Raw genomic sequence first — 20,561 nt, forward strand, 5'->3', positions numbered from 1 at the left:
GATATCAATAGCATTAGAAAGCACAAGGTGAGGAAAACTCAGAAAAAAGTTGATCATAAAGTTAAAATCAGGTCTTACCTGGTGGGATGAAGTGGGTTGTTCGGTCCCTGCCCTCTCTGATTGGAATCCTGTTCATCCCTTCTTTCATAAACAAGCGTTGGTCAATAGCAGCAGCCAATGGTTGATCTGGGAAGCTAATCAACTTTGAGATAGGGTTATAAACAAGTGGACCACCTAATGACTGCATTTTTAATCTTTATCCACCAACATTGCTCCAAGAGTGACTGACACATCATTCAAACCCTTTATCAGCTCCAGTCTATAGCAAATGACAGCAGTTCAAGCTTAAAATTCCCATGATGCCTTGCAGATGCTAAATTTGTCCACAATAGTCTATACCAGATCAATTAAAAATCACTCTGGCATCATGGGGTGAAGATAGATCGGTTCCATGTAGATTAGTCAGTTGGGATGGAATACAGAGCACTAGTCTGTAAAATATGCAGCAACATTTACTACTCCCCAAGAGCAATTATACTGCCAAGTTCTAGCTGACTGACTTCCACAACTATCCTCTATGACTCTGTTTTTGTATTTCACCATCCAAAGATCTTTTCCATTTCTTTATCTTTCTTGGATTCTACATACTTCAGAAGCTTGTAGGGATGGAAAGTATACACCATTGCAAATCTCTGGTGGTCCTGGTGATTGTGTTTTTCTCATGTTACCCAACCTGGCTGCAAGAGGTCGTTAAACACCAAATGGCTCTGATTTTGGGGTTTCTACAACCCATGCTCTAGAGTTATCTTGTTCCAGGGCCCGACTGTCTTGTCTCCTTCTCCAGAGACGATATTCTTCATCATCTCCACCTTGATCTTCTTTAATTCTTCTCATCAGCTTCTTCCTCTCTTTCATCACTGATTTGTAAGGCATGGTTTCACAGGCCACTGTAATGAACTTCCAGGCGGCTCTGGCAGGTTCCCGGTCCCTCCTGCTTCACACTGTCCCCTGAGTCACCGAGCCAGGATGGCTCTGAGAGTTCGGCTTCAGCCCAGCCCTGACTCCCTGTTTAATGAACCGCTCCAGGTCAACTTTTGTTTGCTCAAATCAAACTCTTTCCATTCTTCATCCTCCCTGACCTGCTCCTGTTGGGGACCTGACACTTGCTCTTTTCCATCTGCACCTTCTCCTTCTACACTTTCCTGGTCACTCCAGGGACTGACACCAGCGTGTCTTCCGCGGGAGCTGTCACTATCGGTATGAGGGTGATGGTGGCAGTGGCAGCGGGCGGTGGTGGGTCCAGATCTAGGATGGGGCCCCAGTCAACTCCATGGTTTTTGCCAGCCCTGTGGGAGATGCTGCCTTGGGTAATATAGTTTTGTCCAACTCCTTTTCTCTGTCATCTCACTCGGTCGGCCATGCTAGGTGGGAGTCGGGGCTGTGCTGAATCCGGACACTCAGCCATCCGGGCTCAGTAACTCAGGAAGAGAAGGTGACATAAGAACATAAGAACATAAGAGCAGGAAAAGGCCACCTGGCCTCTCGAGCCTCCTTTGCCATTCAATAAGATCATGGCTGATCTTCTCATGGACTCAGCTCCACTTACCTGCCTGCTCAACATAACCCTTCATTCCTTTAATGTTCAAAAATATATCTATCCTTGCCTTAAAAACTTTCAGTGAGGTAGCTTCAACTGCTTTGCTGGGCAAGAATTCAACAGATTCATAATCCTTTGTGTGGAGATGTTCCTCCTCAACTCAGTGCTAAATCTGCTCTTCCTTATTTTGAGGCTATGCCCCCTAGTTCTAGTTTCACCTGCCAGTGGAAACAACTTCCCTGCTTCTATCTCATCTATTCCCTTTATAATCTTATATGATTCTATAAGATCGCCCCTTGTTCTTCTAAATTCTAATGAGTATAGCCCCAGTCTACTCAGTCTCTCCTCATAAGCCAACCCTCTCTACTCCAGAATCAACCTAGTGAATCTCGTGTGCATCCCCTCCAGTGCCAGTATATCCTTTCTCAAGTAAGGAGACCAAAACTGTACACAGTACTCCAGGTGTGGCCTCACCAGCACTTCATACAGTTGTAACATAACCTTTTTTTAAATTCCATCCCTCTAACAATGAAGGACAAAATTCCATTTGCCTTCTTAATTACCTGCTGAACCTGCAAATCAACTTTTAGCGATTCATGCACAAGGACACCCAGGTTCCTCTACACAGCATCATGCTGCAATTTTTTGCCGTTTACGGTTATTCCTACCAAAATGGATGACTTCACATTTACAACATTGTACTTCATCTGCCAGGCCATTGCCCACTCACTTAGACTATCTGTATCCCTTTGCAGACTTTCAGCATCCTCTACACTTTGCTCTGTCACTCATCTTAGTGTCATCTGTGAATTTTGATGCACTACACTCGGTCCCCAACTCCAAATCATTATGTAAATCGTAAACAATTGCAGTCCTAATACTGATCCCTGAGACACACCACTCGTCACTGATCACCAACCAGAAGAATACTTTAACCTTTCTTTCTGTTAGTTAACCAAATCTCTATCTATGCTAATACGTTACCTGTAACACTGCATACTTATCTCATGCAGCAGCCTTTGGTGCGGCACCTTGTCAAATGCCTTTCGGAAATCCAGATGCACCACATCCACAGGTTCCCCATTGTCCACTGCACATGTAATGTTCTCAAAGAATTCCACTAAATTATTTAAACATGATCTACCCTTCATGAATCCATGCTGTATCTTCCCAGTGGAATAATTTATATCTACATGTCTTGCTGTTTCTTCCTTGATGATAGATTCAAGCATTTTCCCCACTACAGAAGTTAAACTAACTGGCTTATAGTTACCCGCCTTTTGTCTACCTCCTTTTTAAACAGTGGTGTCACATTTGCTGTTTTCCAATCTGCGGGAACCACCCCAGAGTCCAGCGAATTTTGATAAATTACCACTAGTGCACTTGCTATTTCCCCTGCCATCTTGTTTAGTATCCTGGAAAGCATTCCATCAGGGCCAGGAGACTTATCTACCTTTAGCGCTAATAACTTGCCCAACACAATCTCTTTAGTGATAATAGGTTCTAGGTCCTCAGCTGCCGTGACCTTCTTGCCATCAATTTTTGGCATGTTATTTGTGTCTTCCACTGTGAAGACTGACACAAAATACTTGTTCAATGCCTCAGCCATTTCCTCATTTCCAGTTATTACACCCCCCTCCTCATCCTCTAAAGGACCAATGTTTAGTTGAGCCACTGTTTTTCATTTTATACATTTGTAGAAACTTTTACAATCTATTTATATATTCTGAGCTAGTTTATCCTCATAATCCATCTTACTTTTCTTCATAGCTTTCTTTGGGAGTTTCTATTGACCTTTAAAGATTTCCCAATCCTCTAGTTTCCCACTAATCTTTGTCATTTTGTATGCATTTTCTTTCAATTTGATACCCTCCTTTATTTCCTTAGATATCCATTGCTGCTTATCTCTTTTTCTGCAGTCCTTTCTTATCACTGGTATATACCTTTGCTGAGCACTTTGAAAATCCTTCACTGTTCCTCAGTTAGCCCACCATAAAGTTTTTGCTCCCAGTCTACATTAGCCAACTCCTCCCTAATCCCACTGGAGCCTCCTTTGCCCTTTGTTTAAGCACAAGGCCCTGGTAGTGGATTTTACCTTCTCATGCACCATACATATTTTAAATTCAACCGTACTGTGATTGCTTCTTCCGAGGGGATCCCTAATTGTAAGATCATTAATTATTCCTGTCTCATTACACAGGATCAGATCTAGAATAGCTTGCTCCCTCATAGATTCCATTACATACTGTTCAAGGAAGGTATCATGGATATATTCTATGAACTCCTCCTCAAGGCTGCCATTGACCGACCTGCATCAATATGTAGATTAAAATCCCCCATGATAATTGATATACAAGTTTTACATGCATCAATTATTTCTTTGTTTATTTCTCACCCCACCGCGATGTTATTATTTGGTGGTCTATAGAGTACGCCTTTCTATGACTTTTTCTCCTATTTCTAATTTCCACCCAAAAGAATTCAGCCTTTTTATCCATAGAACCTATATCATCTCTCACTATCGCCCTTATGTTATTCTTAAATATAAGAGCTACACCACCTCCCTTAACTTCCTGTCTGTCCTTCTGCACAGTCTGACACCCCGGTATATGTAACTCCCAGTCGTGATCATCCTGCAACCATGTCTCTGTCACGGCTACCAAATCATCCTTATTCACGATGATTTATACCATCAACTCATTTGTCTTGTTTCAAATGCTGCAAGCATTCAGATAAAGTGCTCTCATGCTAGTTTTTGTACTTTTTTAAAAATCCAAACATCTCCATTAATAAGATCTCCTGTGTTCTCCTTCCTTTTAACCCTTTTTCTTGATTTTCGATGTAGTACAGGTGGCACAAGAGGGGCCAGGAGATGGCCACCAGGAGCAGGTGGTCAGGGACATGAAGATCAGGGCCACTGTTGGCAATGGTTGGTCCGCACCTTTTTGTTGCCTGAGTTGCTGGAATTGCCCTTCTAAAATCTCGCTAGGTAGTAGCATTATCCACACCGTCCCATCTGTTGCCAGTGCACTCCATGATCCAAACTCCAGAGTTTTGATTGGGGATTGAGTAATAGCGTCCCGAGTTCTTAGGGGACTTGACCAATCAGTGTCCGACGTTGCTCTGAATTCCCTGCTGATAGGCTCATTTGTATTTCGTGAACCTATCAGCAAATGCAAATCTATTTGCCTCTGACTGCTTCCAGCCAGCTGGGGCTAGACACCCTTAGGGTCTACTGGGTGGAATGCCCAGGTGTGCACCAGATGATCCTCAACCCAGTGGGTTCCTGGGGGCCTCTGGGCTCCTCCATGAGATGGAGAGGCAGGTGAAGTGAGATTCGGAAGCTTTGCTGTCCTCTGACACTGATTCTTGTAGATTCCCACAATTGCCTATGCCATGGAAGTTATGAGCTGAACTATAGAGCGGATATCCCCTACCATGGAGTGCACATCCTGTGCCAAGCTCTCCACTGTGGACGCCACACATGCAGCGTTGGCCTGGTTGCCTTGGAGAGATGGCACCATCTCCTCGGACAGAAGTGATGGGCCTCCTCCATTTGGCTTTACAGTCGGATGAGGGCTGCTGACATACCTTCCTGATACTCAAGACTCTGCCTTTGCAGCTCCAGCAGCTATGGGATGACTGAGCCCAGGGGCACATCATCGACCTAGAACTTAGCAGAGTCCTGAACTCCCGCATCCCTCCGTGTGCCAGTTCCCTCTGCTTCTGCTTGCTGTGGATCATCAGCTGTGATGTGCTCACCAGTGAGTAACCCAGAAGCCTGTCTACTAGTTATCTGTGCCAAGGTGTGAGTAATTGTGCTGGTGGAGGGTGTGAGTGATGGCTGTGATGCCTCTTTGATGCTAGACTCCAATATATTTCTCCAGGCAATGTTCGGACAATGGCTTCTGGAGGGCCAGAGGATGGTCTGGGCTGGTCGACTGATTGACCTCCAAGGAAGAAAGATGGTATTTGTACATGATAGAGGCATAAGTTTAGAAGAAACTGGCTTGATGTGAGGATGGTGCCAAGGCTGAATGTCTTATGTGTTCTCATTTTTGTCTCTTGCACCCACCTCATCCTCAGCACAAGTGCAGTCCTGCTCCTCTTTGGCCAGTTCATGGGCTCTTCCCTCAAGGGGAATAAGGGTCTTCAACTTGGGCATCACACTGGCTGGCTATGCCCGCTCACGCTAGGTGTGCTGCAGTGAGACAGATGGGGAGAATGTAGACAGGAGTCATGCCAGGTTAGATTTCTGCCGTGAGTGGGAGTGGGCACATGGGGAGGAGATTCACCCATTGGGGTGATAAAGGCAGGGTGGCAGTGAGGAGGGTGGCAGGGCAAGTGTTGGGGCCCAGTCTGGTGGCTGGGAGTGGGATCACCATGGAAGTGTGATGAGTTTGTTAATAGGTTCAGATGGACACACGAAAAATGTGACTTACCCTGGGTATATGAAGAAGCTCATTCCTCTTCTTCTTGCATTGGATTCTGGATTTCTTATGTAGTGAGCTGGCACTCACTATTGTGGCCACAGTCTCCCATGTGGGGTTGGTGACCTTCCTGACATGTGAGGGTAGAGGATGCCATACTTCTGCTTCACCCCGTCCATCATCTTGGTGAGGCCTCCATCTGAGAAATGTGGGCAGTTTTCCTGGCTGCAACCCTCCCAATTGGAACACGTGCTGGGAGGTGTTTAAAAATTGCATCCTTCTCATGATTGCTGGATCAAGTGATGCCAGGGTGCGTGATTCAGAGACAGGTGTGGTGTGAAATACGTGAAAAAACTTTTTCCAAAATGGCTGAAGATACTCACTGAAGACACTGGCGGAATTTTCTCCCATTTTGTTAAACCTGATACTGAAAAAATATCAAAAAATTCCCCCACTGTAATCAAGGTTGTCCAAGAGACCAGAATTGGAGGAATGCATAATTTTCAAAGCATTAGGACCGAAGGAGATGGCACAGATAGGGAGAATCGAAGCCATGGCAGAAATTGAAAACAAGGAGTGGAATTCTCACATCTGGAACTACATCTGCAGAGGCTGTTGGGAAACCACACCATGGCCAGAATTTTACCGCCTTGCCCACCTTGGAATCGGCTCGCAGAATGGAATTCTCCGTTGGCCTCGGGTGGGATTTTACAAGCCTCATCTGAGCGACGTTGTAAAATCCTGGCCCATACCTTCCAGCCCCAAACTCATTTATTATGCAACTGGGTCATTTGTGCCATATTGTATGGTGAGATGGGCATGTTGGCATGAATTCTGGCATTACATATAGATGTGATATTGAAAAGGTGCCCAACATCAATGACCCACCATTGAAGAAAGAAGATAGACCTCCTGAAAAAGATGTATCTTCTGTAATACTCTGAAGCTGGAAAATGGAGTCTCTGGTGACACTGAATCCAGTAGATCCACCTGTAGATGTTCCACCCCCCCTCCCCCCCCCCCACCACCGATTCACTGTTGTGATTTTCTGGGGTTCAGGTTGGTGGTGACCTCCATCCCAAACTCCAAAGGCAACCCTAAGCATTGCTCAGATGAGTCCTGATTTTGCACGCTATGTTGTTCCAGATGTGTTCTGGAACAGCATGTTTTCTGATTGGCATAACAGAGAATCAGGATTTGGGGGAAGATTCCAGTTGGGCCTTCATCTGCATCTCATTGGCGGGCTGCAAACTGGTCTCATGCCCACGTCCAGCCTATTTCCCGGTCCAATCTGGCAGGCACCAGGGGAAAATCCTGTAAGAAATTCACACCTCCGCATGAAAGTGACTTTTGGGCACCTGCCAAATTTTCCACCCCCACCTGCCATTGAATCTACTTGCAGGGACATGGGAGAATTCCACCCAAGGATGAGAATTCTAAAATCAAAGCATTGTTTTACCAGGAATCAATGTGAGTCATCTTGAAGGAAAAGGGCCATGGATGCATGGGAACACTACTGGCTGCATGTTCCTCTCCAGATCATTCACTGTGCTGACTTGGAAGTATATTGCCATTCCTTCATTGTCGCTGGGTCTAAATCCTGCAACACTCTTCCTAACATCACTATAGGGGCCCTGACACCAGATGGACTGCAATGGTTCAAATAGGCAGCTCACCATCGTCTTCTCAAGGGCAATTAGTGATGGCCAAGAAATGCTGACCTGGGTTAGCTGCATCCTGTGAACAAATAAGAACAACAAAACAACTTGTGATTAGTAGTGGGAGTGAGACTTCAAAACATGTATCTCCTTATTACATTTACTTTGGCCTCCAGAATTTGATAGCATTCATAATGAATGCAAGTATGAAGATTTCTCTGTATCTTTTTCATCACAACTTTTATTCCTTTTATTCTCACAGAAGAGAGCATTGCAGCTGGAGTACAATTGCATTGTAACTGCACTTCTTAAGCAAGTGGCTAAGCTTCCAGAGTGAGTCCAGATAATGAATATTGACAAACTAATGGTAAGAATCACTGCTGTGTCAAATGGCAATCAGGAGTGGAAATTTCTAAGTCAATTATAGGGGAAATTTAGGTTTTAGCTTATTCCGTATGCATCAGAATCATAGGCTGAATTTCCGTTTGCCCGTGAAGGTGAATTTAGGAGCGGTGCACATTGAAAAGCAGACATTCGGATTGTGTTTTTGTTTTCTAATATCTCTGGGTCATGTTGGAATTTTTCCAGGGAGAGCTGAAGGTTGGAGAGAGGCAGGGGGATGGAGGGGAGAAACTGGCAACCCAGACATCTCCAGTTAACTTGCCGTTACGCTTATTAAGGAGCTAGTACAGGTCAGAGTAAAATGTTGAATGTTAATAATGGTCTGAAACATGTTATTGCACAATTGGGAAGAAAACAGGAAATTATTAATGTCATAATGTCATCCATTTCATCATTATGGATGAAAAACTATGTATCATAAAGGAATAGCCAGATCGAGTGCTCATATAGTTGTCATCACTTGAGCAGAATACCTAGTACCTAGCTTAAGTACTTGAAGTGGGAGTATTTGGAACTTGTATGGACTGTGAGGCTGTCGGCACTCTCCCCTCCTGCCTGCACCATTCCACCAAGCAACTGCAAGCCTGGTGATAGGTGCCATTTATCTTTTAGAGTAACATTCCTTCAGAAGAACCCACATCCAGGTGGCTTCTGGAGCCTTTGCTCTTGGGCCCTAAATTCACCTCTTTTGCACTTAGGAATTGCATCACACCACTAACACTGATACAGCCATTCTTTTTGGCATAACAAATTAAACTAAATTAAACAAGCTGAGGGACAAAGCAAGGAGGACAGCCCCTTAAAGGGGGGGGGGGGAGCAATACCCAAAACAAAAATGAACAATAAAGGAAACTTCAAATGTTTAACTAAAGAGTGATTAAAAAGGTCAATAGTATGCCCCAGTTCCTGTGGTGCCCAACAAGCACAGAAGATCTCGGTGATGTCCATGGATACCGCATGCTCCCTCTCCGGGGACACACGATCGTGAATATAGCTGCGGTGGAGAGGTCGACAGCCAGGTCGGAAGATCCCCTCGGACACCTGCTGCCTGGGCCTGTTGATTGCAAGTTTGGCCATTCCACGGGGCAGGTTATGAGGAGGTTCTCCTGCTGCGACCCTGCCCCCCCCTCCCCCCCCCTCCCCCACCGCATTGGATGAACAATGATACGCATGGGATTAGGAACCAGAAAACATCTGGCCATCGGCCTCTCGACCCCGGATTGCAAATCTCGCCACCCCACCCCCCAAAGGCGTGAAATCTCTCTTCCAGTCGGAACAAAAACAGAAATGACTTTATCGTAAGTAAAAACCTGTAAACAAAACCTATTTGCCAGAGACACATAATCCTGTGATTTAAACAGTTCAATAATTACAGAATTAGGGCGGGTATTCCATATTTCAGTAATTAATGAATAAAGGAATTTAATGTCAAAAACTGTCGAATAGCAACGGATTTGCTTATAGCCCATTTTTATTAGTAGTATTTCGATTTTCTGACTGAAAATGTATGTTTTAACCTTTGTTATTATGTCAGGAAGCTGACTGTTCAAAACAAGATATTTCATCCGGAGCTGAGTATATTTATAAGCTCTTTCAGGATGACTCATCGGAATTCTGTGGTTTCTAATGTCCCAGCAGAAGAAAGGTTCTTATATTCTGATCAGGGAATTTTTAAAAAGTCCTTGCGATCGGATGTAAACTTGCGGAGGGAAGTTAAACATTAACTTCAACAGCTGCTGTGGTGTTGCAATTGTTGAAGAATTTCCAGTTCTACATTTGAATTAAGATACAGGGATCACTTACATTTTGGTGATATACCAAACATGTTTTATGGTGCATACCCTCTTCTCTGATCTTCTCTTTCAAAAAGAAACCAATTCTTTTCTTCGCTTGTGTACAAAGTGTAAAACTCCAGCAATTAGATAGGCCCTCTTTTACGTTTTAAAATTTATTTATTAGTGTCACAAGTAGGCTTACATCAACACTGCAATTAAGTTATTGTGAAAATCTCCTAGTTGCCACACTGCAGTGCCTGTTCAGGTACACTGTTCAGCCAATGCACCTAACCAGCATGTCTTTCAGACTGTGAGAGGAAACCGGAGCACCTGGAGGAAAACCACGCAGACACAGGGAGAATGTACAAACTCCACACAGACAGTAATCTGAGGCTGGAATTGAACCCAAGTCCCTGGCACTGTAACACAGCAGTGCTAAACACTCTGAAACTGTTCATACAATAGTGTCCCTATCCTGATAACAAAACCTCCAGGATTGTCCTGGGTCTCCAGGAATTAAAGATTTATCTCCTCGAGACAACTGTGTGAATCCCGAAGAACAGTCACCAGGACATTAAAACAAAGTTGTGTACTTTCTTCATTTTCTTTGAATATTTTCACTTACAAGTTACAGCATACTAAAGGTGGGAAAATGCTGTTTGATTTAATCCCCAAGCAGTCATAAGGTAGTGTTTTCTGGCTCTTCCCGCTGGCTGGATTTTCCAGTCTCGCCAGAATCAATGGAGTTTTTTATGGCTCACAGCAATTTCCAACCCTGCCCCTGCCATAATGGGACTGTAAAATTCCTCCCATGAGTTTTGCTCTGAGTTATTGAACTTATACATTGAACTTAGCAATTGAACTTTAGAATGCTAGAAATATACAGCACAGGTAGAGGTTAGTCAGCCCTTCTTGGCTGCGCCGGCACATTGCAACAGCAATGCAGAATTAAGCCCGGAGCCCTGCTCAGCCTGTTGCCTAGTATTCATCAATTTCAAATGTTAATCTCCTGCCTGTGGCTTGAAAGAAGTCTCATTTGGTGCTGTAAATGCAACTCCATAATATAAGCAAGGCATCAGCCTTATAATCCCAATACAAAATTAGATGCTGCAGGTTGGATTTAGCATAGTCAATCAATTAAAATTACTCACTGAAACTCCCTGATATTCTTCTTGAGTAAGAAGTCGCAGAACACCAGGTTAAAGGTTGGACTTTAACCTGGTGTTGTAAGACTTCTTACTGTGTTTACCCCAGTCCAATGCCGGCATCTCCACATCATTCTTCTTCAGTGCAGTTAATACTACAGTGGTTGTCTTTTTCTCAATATACTAATAGCTTGCCTGACTGCATCATATGTCACAAGAAGCACATTATAAAACTATTCATTTTAATAAGGAGCTATTGAATGTTCTGATGCAAAAACAGGATCCTGTGTTTGGTGTGGGAGAACCAGATGCTTAGATTGACTCAAAGCAAATTGACGCTGAGTATTGCATTCTGTAACCCTGACATTGTGAAGCATTCACAATGGAAAACATTGGCACCATCCCTCACATTTTGCAGATGTAAACTGCTCTACCATATAGCTGTGTGACTGTCAAAGGGGAAGGCCTAGAATGTCATGTAAAACTGTTCAATGCCACTTCCAACTGTCTGAAGGCTATGTAGTCGGTCATCCATTCACACAAGCTGAACATCAATCACATTGCCCCTGATGTAAATACAGAAAATGTTTGCATTTGAAGGAGAGGGCTGTGCACAGCCACCCTGGCAACTAAGTATGTTGCACTAGCACGCTTGGTCTGCCACATCAACATGCATCATCTTATCAATCGTCAAGAGGAAATCTAGGAAATGGCTTGGAAAGAGGCCATTGAGGTTTTGGTGAGGGGAAATCCTTTGGCTTTGGTGCTGTTTGTTAAAGTTGCATGCTCCCTTTCTCTTTGTGTAAGGGCCTCTCAAGATGATGTATTTAGTACCAGGGACACATGATCAATTTGATAAATACCTGGACCAGAATTCTGTTTATCGTAGGGATGGAAGCATGATTTATTAATTTATCATGAATGCAGTTTTGCTTCAGGCATTCATCAAAGATAACACGTAACAAAGCAAAATACAATGGCTATGAGAAATCTGAAATAAAAACAGGGAATGCTGACAATACTCAGCTGGTCTGGTAGCTTTTGTAGAGAGAGAAACAGAGGGAGGGATTTTTGAGTCTCACCAGCAGTGGCCATTGTCACAGCCTAGCTATTCTCCAAATTTTTCTGTCTTTGTCTTCGACAGCACCTGCCTATGGCTGGGACCAGAAAATTCTGGCCAAAGTCAACGATGAGATTCTCCATCCTCCCAGCCATGTATATCCCACCAGCAGGAAGTGGAACATTCTCTGATCCCGTCACTGTCAATGGGAATTCCTGTTGACGTCAGCCCAGGCTGGCGGGAAACTCACGGGCAGGGGTTCGCTGCCGGAGGGATTGGAGAATCCTACCAGTGGGAACAGCTGGAAAATTCTGGCCAATGAAACTGGAAAAAGTTAGAAAGGAAGTAAGGTTTGACCAGGTGAAAGGCGGGAAGGTGGAATGAAGGACAAAGGGGACGATCTGTGGTCGGTTGGAGGGCAGGAGAAATTTATTGATAAAAGAGTTCATGATGCAAGGCCAGAGGAAATGGAAATGGATAAAGTAAAGAAACAAATAATACATTTGGAAAAAGTGTGAATAACAGGATCATGAATAGATGCCGCCTGAAAACAAAGAAAAGTAAAATTGAAAGGAATATGAGAGAGAAAAAAAGTGAAGAAAAAGAAAACAAAATGGGGGCAGATGTTATCCTAAAATTGTTGAACACAGTGTTGAGTTCAGAAAGCTATACAGTGCCCCCTGGAAAGATGAGATGCTGTTCCTTGAGCTTATAAAGCGTTTCATTTGAACATTGCAGGAGGCCGAGGGCAGAGAGCTCAGAGTAGGAGCAGTGAAGAATTAAAATGGCAGACGCCTCCAAGCTCAGGGTCTCCTCAGGCCAAAAAATATATTTCCTAGATCTACAATTACCTAAAAGTGGCATAGTGTAATCTACCTGTACCAATAAACAACACGTACGTGTTTTTGTGCACAGTTACTTAAAGGGTACCTGAATGCTCGCAATATTCCTGAGGAACATTGGCCTAAATATTTGTTTAGGCTTATTTTCAGGTCTGAAATGATGGTCAGCTGGCAGTGCTGAGCAAAAGTTAGGGACATAATGTTCATCTGAATTTAGACATCGGAATTCACCAGCGTATTTCTGCCTTCCAGAGTCAGTCCACTGTTGTACAGCACTGGCCAATAATTTGAGCCTGCTGGCAGCAACCTCAAATATGGCCTCTGAAGAGCCATACAGACTTGAAACGTTAACTCTGTTTCTTTCTCCTCGGATGCTGTCAGACCTGCTGAGGTTTTTCCCTTATATTTCCTGTTTTTCTCAGACCTCAGCTACATTGTGGGAATGGGATACACCTCAAAATTCTAAGAAGGTTCAACTGACCCTCGCACTGTGAGGTATCGGAGGAAAGTGCGGTGTCAAGCTTTCACTCACCTCACGCACATCCCCATTGAAACCGTTTGTAACTTCCACTTACTGTTGTTTTTAGCAGTGTGGTCGAGAATAGTTACTCGCTGCAGTGAGAATTTATTTTCAGATGCAAAAATGATCTACTTAATCCATGTCGAGTCTTTAATACCTTTCACACCCTACTCAGAAAGCAGGATGTTAATCTTAAACTCAATTGAAGCAAAAACACAAACACTTCCTTCTCCAGGAACAAAAACCGTGCCCTGTCTAGCAGGCAACAAAAATAGGACATGAAGAGGTCAAATTAACATCATAGTCAATATTATATTAAATCCTGTCATATATTTTCTAGAGATCAGCTAAATATGATTTTTTTGTATTCCTTCGTTCTGTACAATTGATTCAGGGTTTTATTTTCTAAATAATTTTGTAAATTGGAGTAGGAATGCATTTTTTCATGTGACATGGTTTAGTAACAACAGGAAACAGATTAGAGCAGATTTTCATTTAAATAGGTGACATCCTAATACAGTTTGGGTTTTGCAGAGAGAGGGATCCATTGTGTGGTGGCATGGTTCCTTGAAGAGGGCAATCCCTGAAGACCACTTGATTAGGCCGCCCTAAGGAGTGGCAGCACCAGTTGGGTGCAAGGGCGTGTGACCTGGGTCGGGTATGATCCTCAGTTGGAGTCAGGGAGGAATGGAGAGAAGTTGTGTGTTCTCTTCTGTCAGATCCTTTTTTGTATATATCGATTTTACCATTGTTAATAAACCCTTTATCACTTTGGGCCACAATGTGCTGCCTCTTGTGTTATTACATTGGCAATAAGAAAACTGTTGTTAGCACTCGGGATCATAGTGTGCAGCTAGAGGGGGAGGAGAATTTGAGCATCAAAACTACAAAGAAACATAGTATATGAACACATTGAAATGCCTCTAATTGGAAAGATTGAACCATTTGACCCAAAAGTGGATAACTGGGGATATTATATTGAAAGAGGTGTTCCTTCTTTGTAGAAGGAAAAGTAAAGGGTTCTTCTGCTCACACTCTGTAACCCACAGACTGACAGCTCAATGAAGAGTCTATCATCATCTGATGTTCCAGAGACATGTTATTTGACCAGATAGTTAAAATGGTCAAATTCACTTTAACCCCGCAACCCTCAATCATTATGTTGAGGTATAAATTTCATTCAGCAGTCTGGGAGTTGGGGGAGACAGTCTCAGGCTTTGTGACCAGTTTGAGAAGGTTAGCAGAGCACTGTGAATTCAACACAGTTTGAGGAGAAATGTTAAGAGTTTGTGGTATAAACAGCCTCATCATGTTGCTGAGAACTCTCTGGCCGAGACTAAAATGTCTTTAGAAAAAGTTGTGGAGTTGGCCCAGATGACTGAGTGCACTGAGCAGGGTGTAAGTGAATTACAAGGGTGTGCCGTTTGTGGTGGGAAACAGCTATTGTGAGGAATAGCCTGAGCGAGAGTGCAGCAGAGCCCACAAGAGGAGTATAGCAGTGAGCATGGGAGCTTGTTTTCAGCGTGGGGGAGAGCACTCCCGAGAAGCTTGCTGATGCAGAAATTATGTATGTTACAGCTGCAGTAGGAAGGGTCCTTTACAAGTGTGGTGTAGAGTGAAGTGGTCAGGAACAGACATGCCAAAAAACACTCAACAGTTAGTTAAATTCTTTTAAAAAAGCTGGATGAGGAGACTGCTTCACACCCCCCGATCCAGTCCCGCTTCCAGCTGACCCCAGGCTGATCGTTTGGTTGTAGAGAGTGCCCCTCCCCCCAGTCTGTGGCAGGGGTGTAGGTGAAGAAACAGACTTGAGGGAGGAGAGATTTTATAAAGGCGACAGGGGATCATCAATAGATCCCATGGAGCTCATTGAGTATGAACTCCCTTATTAGGCAAGTGGAGGCTTGCCCGCTCGGGAAGGAGCAGTGTGGAGTTTAAAACCAGCTGGGCCAGCAGTCGATAGACTTGGGAATAATCTGCACTCTGTAGCCATTGAACAGTACTCGACTACCACTGTGAATTAGAAGGTGATTGGTGAGGGACAACTGGCCTCACTAAGATTATTACACCCTGGAATTAAGATTATTCACCGCCAAACACCACAACCATTCTCCTTTGTGCCAGGTCTAACTCCAAATAGCCAAGGGTTTTCCCCCTGATTCCCATTGACTCCAGTTTCATGAGGGCTCCTTGATGCCACACTCAGTCAAATGCTGCCTTGATGTCAAAGGCAGTCACACTCGACTCACTTCTTGAGTTCAGTTCTTTTGTCCATGTTTGAACCAAGGCTGTAATGAGGTTAGGAACTAAGTGACTCAGAGGCCGTCAGCAGATTGGAATGGAGGATGCAGGAGTATTCATATTCTATCTGATGTCATCACTCCGACGTGTGAGCAAATCGAGGACACCACTGGAAAAGCCATCATGGAAACCCTGGTCATGCAGATCTTGCCACATTTGCACTTGGACTGCAGACCATTGCTCTTGCCATGAGTGGGAGCAGTCAGTGGCTAGGCAAAAGGCGGCCAAGGCACCTTGCTCTCCCTCCAGGGTTCCTTCTCATCAGGGGGTCAGGAAGAGCTCTTGGACACCCACAGGTAGGAGAAATGTCAGCCAGACCCCAGAGGCAGTGCACCAAAACTCTCCAAGGCAATCCGTCAGCTCCAGCTGCTCAGGGCAAGGATGCTGCACCTGCCATACAGCAAGAGGCCCAAAGCAGGCCAAGGCCCTTCGGGCCTTGGTTCTCCAGGTGACTCCATCCAATGTCATCACAGAGAACAGGACACCTCTGCTGTGGATGTCAAAGGTGTAACTAGCTTAATGGTAGGGTTGTACGGAGAGCACAGATGGCACATATATTTTGGCACATCTTTAAGTATGTTTTGTTTTTCTCAAAGTCTCAGTCAGTGAGTGGCTGTTCTATGTTATGCAATGCTCCAAGATCATTCAGGAGAGGACCCCCTCCTCACTAACTCCCATTGTGTCCTCAGGTCTATGGTCTTTCACACAATCTCAGTTCAGTCAGTCTCCTTTATGTCAAGGGAAGGGACACCAACAAAGCCAGTCACTCTATCAACATGGTGGCTGGGCAATTCATAGATAAGCTTTGTGATAGATCATATAATGTGGCCTCACGAGTATAGATTTTGCTGTTTTGTTTATTATCCTCATGCTGCTGCACTGAGTCTGTTCTCTGTGGATTGCAGGTTTTAACTGTATACTCTTTGGAGTCATTCCATCCCAACGCATGTTTTAATGGCTTCCATGCAATGTATGGTTTGGGTGTGGGTTACAGTTTAAGTAATAGTCTTAGACCTTAGATATTCAAGATAGCTTGTAGTGTGATGTCATCATTGGGTTTACAGCTAAACATTATTCCTATTATAATATAGTTCCCAGTCTACACAGGCATTTTGCAGAGCAATGAGCATAGGTTGCACTTGGCGATTCCTGAAACGTCTGCTAGATGGCTGTGACTGTATGATATGGTATGTATGATATGATATGGTATGTGTCTAGTCACAGGATACTGGCCTATTAATTGTGAGGATGTTAGTTTGCACCTGAAGCTCTGTCTAGCCTGGCTTGATACAATCCCTGTGCTCACTCTCAGTTTACTTGATTTTTTTGTGTCTTTGCTTTGCTGAAGAGGACAGAAATGTATCTTTTTGTGCCCCACAATATATTAGGTTGTATCGTAGGAAGGTGCCAGCTGGTGAGGGTTCTCAACAACATTGCCACTCTGCGGTCACCCATGGAGCAGGTGGTCATCTCAGTGCTTCCTACAGCTGGACCATTCATGCAGAAATCTTTATCACCATGGACAGCACCTCTTTTGCCAAAACCTTGCCATGGTTCACGCTAGTTGGGATCTTACAGACCCGCCAATCGTGCATCCCCGCTGTGGGTTTCCAGCTGTGAGGGGTGCGTTCAACAGGAAACCCTGTTGATAATGATGGGAGCATAAGATGCTGCTCCCAGTGAGGGCACGCCACCTCCCATCACCAACAAACATGCCACAGAGAGAGAGAAAAATCCAGTCCTTTGTGTGGAGCATCAGGTGATGCTAAATATCTCACTAGGCTGTAAGTTTGTAAGCCACAGACTATGAATAGTATCACCTCACATCTTTCCTCTGCTGTGATTTTTATTTGCTACACAGAAATAGTGCAGCCTTTCGATATATTGTCCTCAATTTTCCACTTTTAGGTTGAACAGCCCAATCTTTCCAATTAAAGGTATTTTTATGCGGTGTATGTACCTTGCTTCTTTGATTCTCATTTCCCTGCCCATCTAGCTGCACGCTGCAATCTCCTGACGACTAACAAATATTTTCCTCATTGCCCATGTAATAATTTTGAAGGTGACTAGTTGTGAGCTCAAGTTATGAAAGGTTTATTACCAACAATATTTATGTACAAGAAATGGTCTAACAGAACTGAAATACACACCTACTCTTTTCCACCCCTGGCTTCAACTCATGTTCCTCCCTGATCCAGGATGCATGGCGTTGCATCCAGTTGGTTTGGCTTCCCACACAGCCTCTCCATAGATTCCAATCCAATCATGTGGCTCTCAGGCATTGTCCGCTTAAAGGAGCCCTGCCACCACAGTGTCAATCATCTACTTAATGCATGTCCTGACAGCAGACTGTTGGTGTTGTGGCAATCTGGAAGGATAGTAAGAAGTCTCACAACACCAGGTTAAAGTCCAACAGGTTTATTTGTAGCACAAGCCACTAGCTTTTGGAGCACTGCCCCTTCATCAGGTGAGTGGGAGATGTGTTCACAAACAGGGCATATATAGACACAAACTCAATTTACAGGATAATGGTTGGAACGCAAGCCTTTACAGGTAATCAAGTCTTAAAGGTACAGACAATGTGAGTGGAGAGAAGGTTAAGCACAGGTTAAAGAGATGTTATTGTCTCCAGCCAGAACAGTTAGTGAGACTTTGCCAGCCCAGGCAACTCGTGGGGGTTACAGACAGTGTGACGTGAACCCAAGATCCCGGTTGAGGTTCCAACGCCAGCATCTCCACATTATGGCAAAATTGAGTTTGTGTCTACATATGCCCTGTTTGTGAACACAACTCCCACTCACTTGATGAAAGGGCAGTGCTCTGAAAGCTTGTGGCGTTTGCTACCAAATAGACCTGTTGGAATTTAACCTGGTGTTGCGAGACTTCTTACTGTGCTTACCCCAGTTCAACGCCAGCATCTCCACATCAGTCTGGAAGGAGCCAGAGGAAAATGAGTTGAGGACTGCTGTTCTAGACTGTAATAAACCAACAGCTAACAGCCGTGTTAGCTGTGGCAGCTGTTTGTATGGCTTGTTTCTCGCTCACCCCCATCAAGCCCCCAGAGAATTTGCTTCATTTTGGTGTGGGTTTCATGTAAAAAGAAATCTTTGGATTTCCTCCTTCAGTCTCCTCTCCCTGCAGCTGTACTGCTTGAGGCTCCTCATTCCAAATTATTCTCTTCCTGGTCCTCCTCCTTGGCAGAGTCAAGATGCTCAGAAAAATGTACGTTGTCTGAAGAAGAGTCAAGACTTTTGAAAAACAGACAAGCACTCTGAAATCATTTTAAGTAGCCAATAACTATAACATCATAAAAACAAAATGATTCCTAAAATTGTTTTACCTCAGAGCAGCTGGTAGTACTGTTCCCCACCTACTGGCCATAGTAGAGGTGAAAATGGTGATAGGATCATGACAAGGTCATTTGACCCTGACTCAACATATATTTATCTGGTCCTGAGTTAGCACTGCTGCCTCATATGCCAGGGACCTGGATTCGATTCTATCCTTGGGTGCAACAAAGATGTCAACAAAGATTGACAAAGAAGTTGATAAAGAAGGGTAGGAGAAACTATGAAGCTGGGCTAGCGCTTAATATAAAAAAGGATGGCAAGAGTTTTTATAAATATATAAAAAGGAAGAGGCTGGCTGAATGTTGGTCCTTTAGAGGATGAGAAAGGGGACCTAGTGGTAGGGGATGAGGATATGGCTAAGGTATTGAATAACTTTTTTGTTTCTGTCTTCACGGAGGAGGACGTGAATAATTTGCCGGGTGTTAGCGATGGTAAGGTGGTAGGACTGGAGGGTCTTGATGACATTACTGTTACTAGAGAGGCGGTGCTCGACAGACTGGAGGGGCTGATTGTGGACAAGTCCCCAGGACCGGATGGAATGCATCCCAGGGTTCTGAAAGAAATGGCGGAGGTGATAATGGATGCCTTGGTGGTTATTTTCCAGACGTCGCTGGATTCCGGGGAAGTGCCGGATGATTGGAAAACGGCTAATGTTACGCCGTTGTTTAAGAAGGATGCCAGGCAAAAGGCGGGGAATTATAGGCCGGTTAGTTTAACGTCTGTGGTGGGTAAAATGTTAGAATCTGTCATTAAGGAGGAAATTGCGAGGCATCTTGAAGAGAATTGCTTGATAGAGCAGACGCAGCACGGTTTCATTAAAGGGAAGTCGTGTCTGACAAATTTACTGGAGTTCTATGAGGATGTGTCTAGGGCGGTGGATAGAGGAGAGCCGGTGGATGTGGTCTTTCTAGATATTCAGAAGGCGTTTGACAAAGTACCTCACAAGAGGTTATTGCAGAAGGTCGAGGGACATGGAGTTGGGGGTAGGGTGTTAGCGTGGATAGAGGATTGGTTGTCAAATAGGAGGCAGAGAGTGGGGGTCAACGGGTGCTATTCGGATTGGCGGATGGTGACTAGTGGAGTGCCCCAGGGGTCGGTGCTGGGGCCTCAGCTTTTTACCATTTATATAGATGATCTGGAGGAGGGAACCGAGTGTAGGGTGTCGAAATTTGCTGATGACACCAAGATTGGGGGAACGGCAAATTGTGCGGAGGGTATGGAGAGTCTGCAGAAGGATCTAGATAGGCTGGGCGAATGGGCCAGGAAATGGCAAATGGAATTTAATGTTGGCAAGTGTGAGGTGGTCCACTTTGGTAGGAAGAATGGTAGGAAGGACTATTACTTACGGGGCGAAAAACTGCAGCAGGCGACGGTGCAGAGGGACCTCGGGGTCCTTGTGCATGAGTCGCAAAAACCCAGCTTGCAGGTGCAGCAGGTGGTCAGGAAGGCGAATGGGATGCTGGCCTTCATAGCGAGGGGGA

At 44.4% G+C, this 20,561-nt stretch overlaps 1 pseudogene; it reads right to left on the reverse strand.

The window, feature by feature from the left end:
- Nucleotides 1-486: 486 nt before the first annotated feature.
- On the reverse strand, nucleotides 487-3,146 carry LOC145343529 (protein CDV3 homolog A-like; annotated as a pseudogene).
- Between the last annotated feature and the right edge of the window lie 17,415 nt (nucleotides 3,147-20,561).

The sequence above is a fragment of the Carcharhinus amblyrhynchos genome, chromosome 5 (assembly GCF_965287045.1).
Source record: "Carcharhinus amblyrhynchos chromosome 5, sCarAmb.v2.hapA, whole genome shotgun sequence".
NCBI lineage: Eukaryota > Metazoa > Chordata > Chondrichthyes > Carcharhiniformes > Carcharhinidae > Carcharhinus > Carcharhinus amblyrhynchos.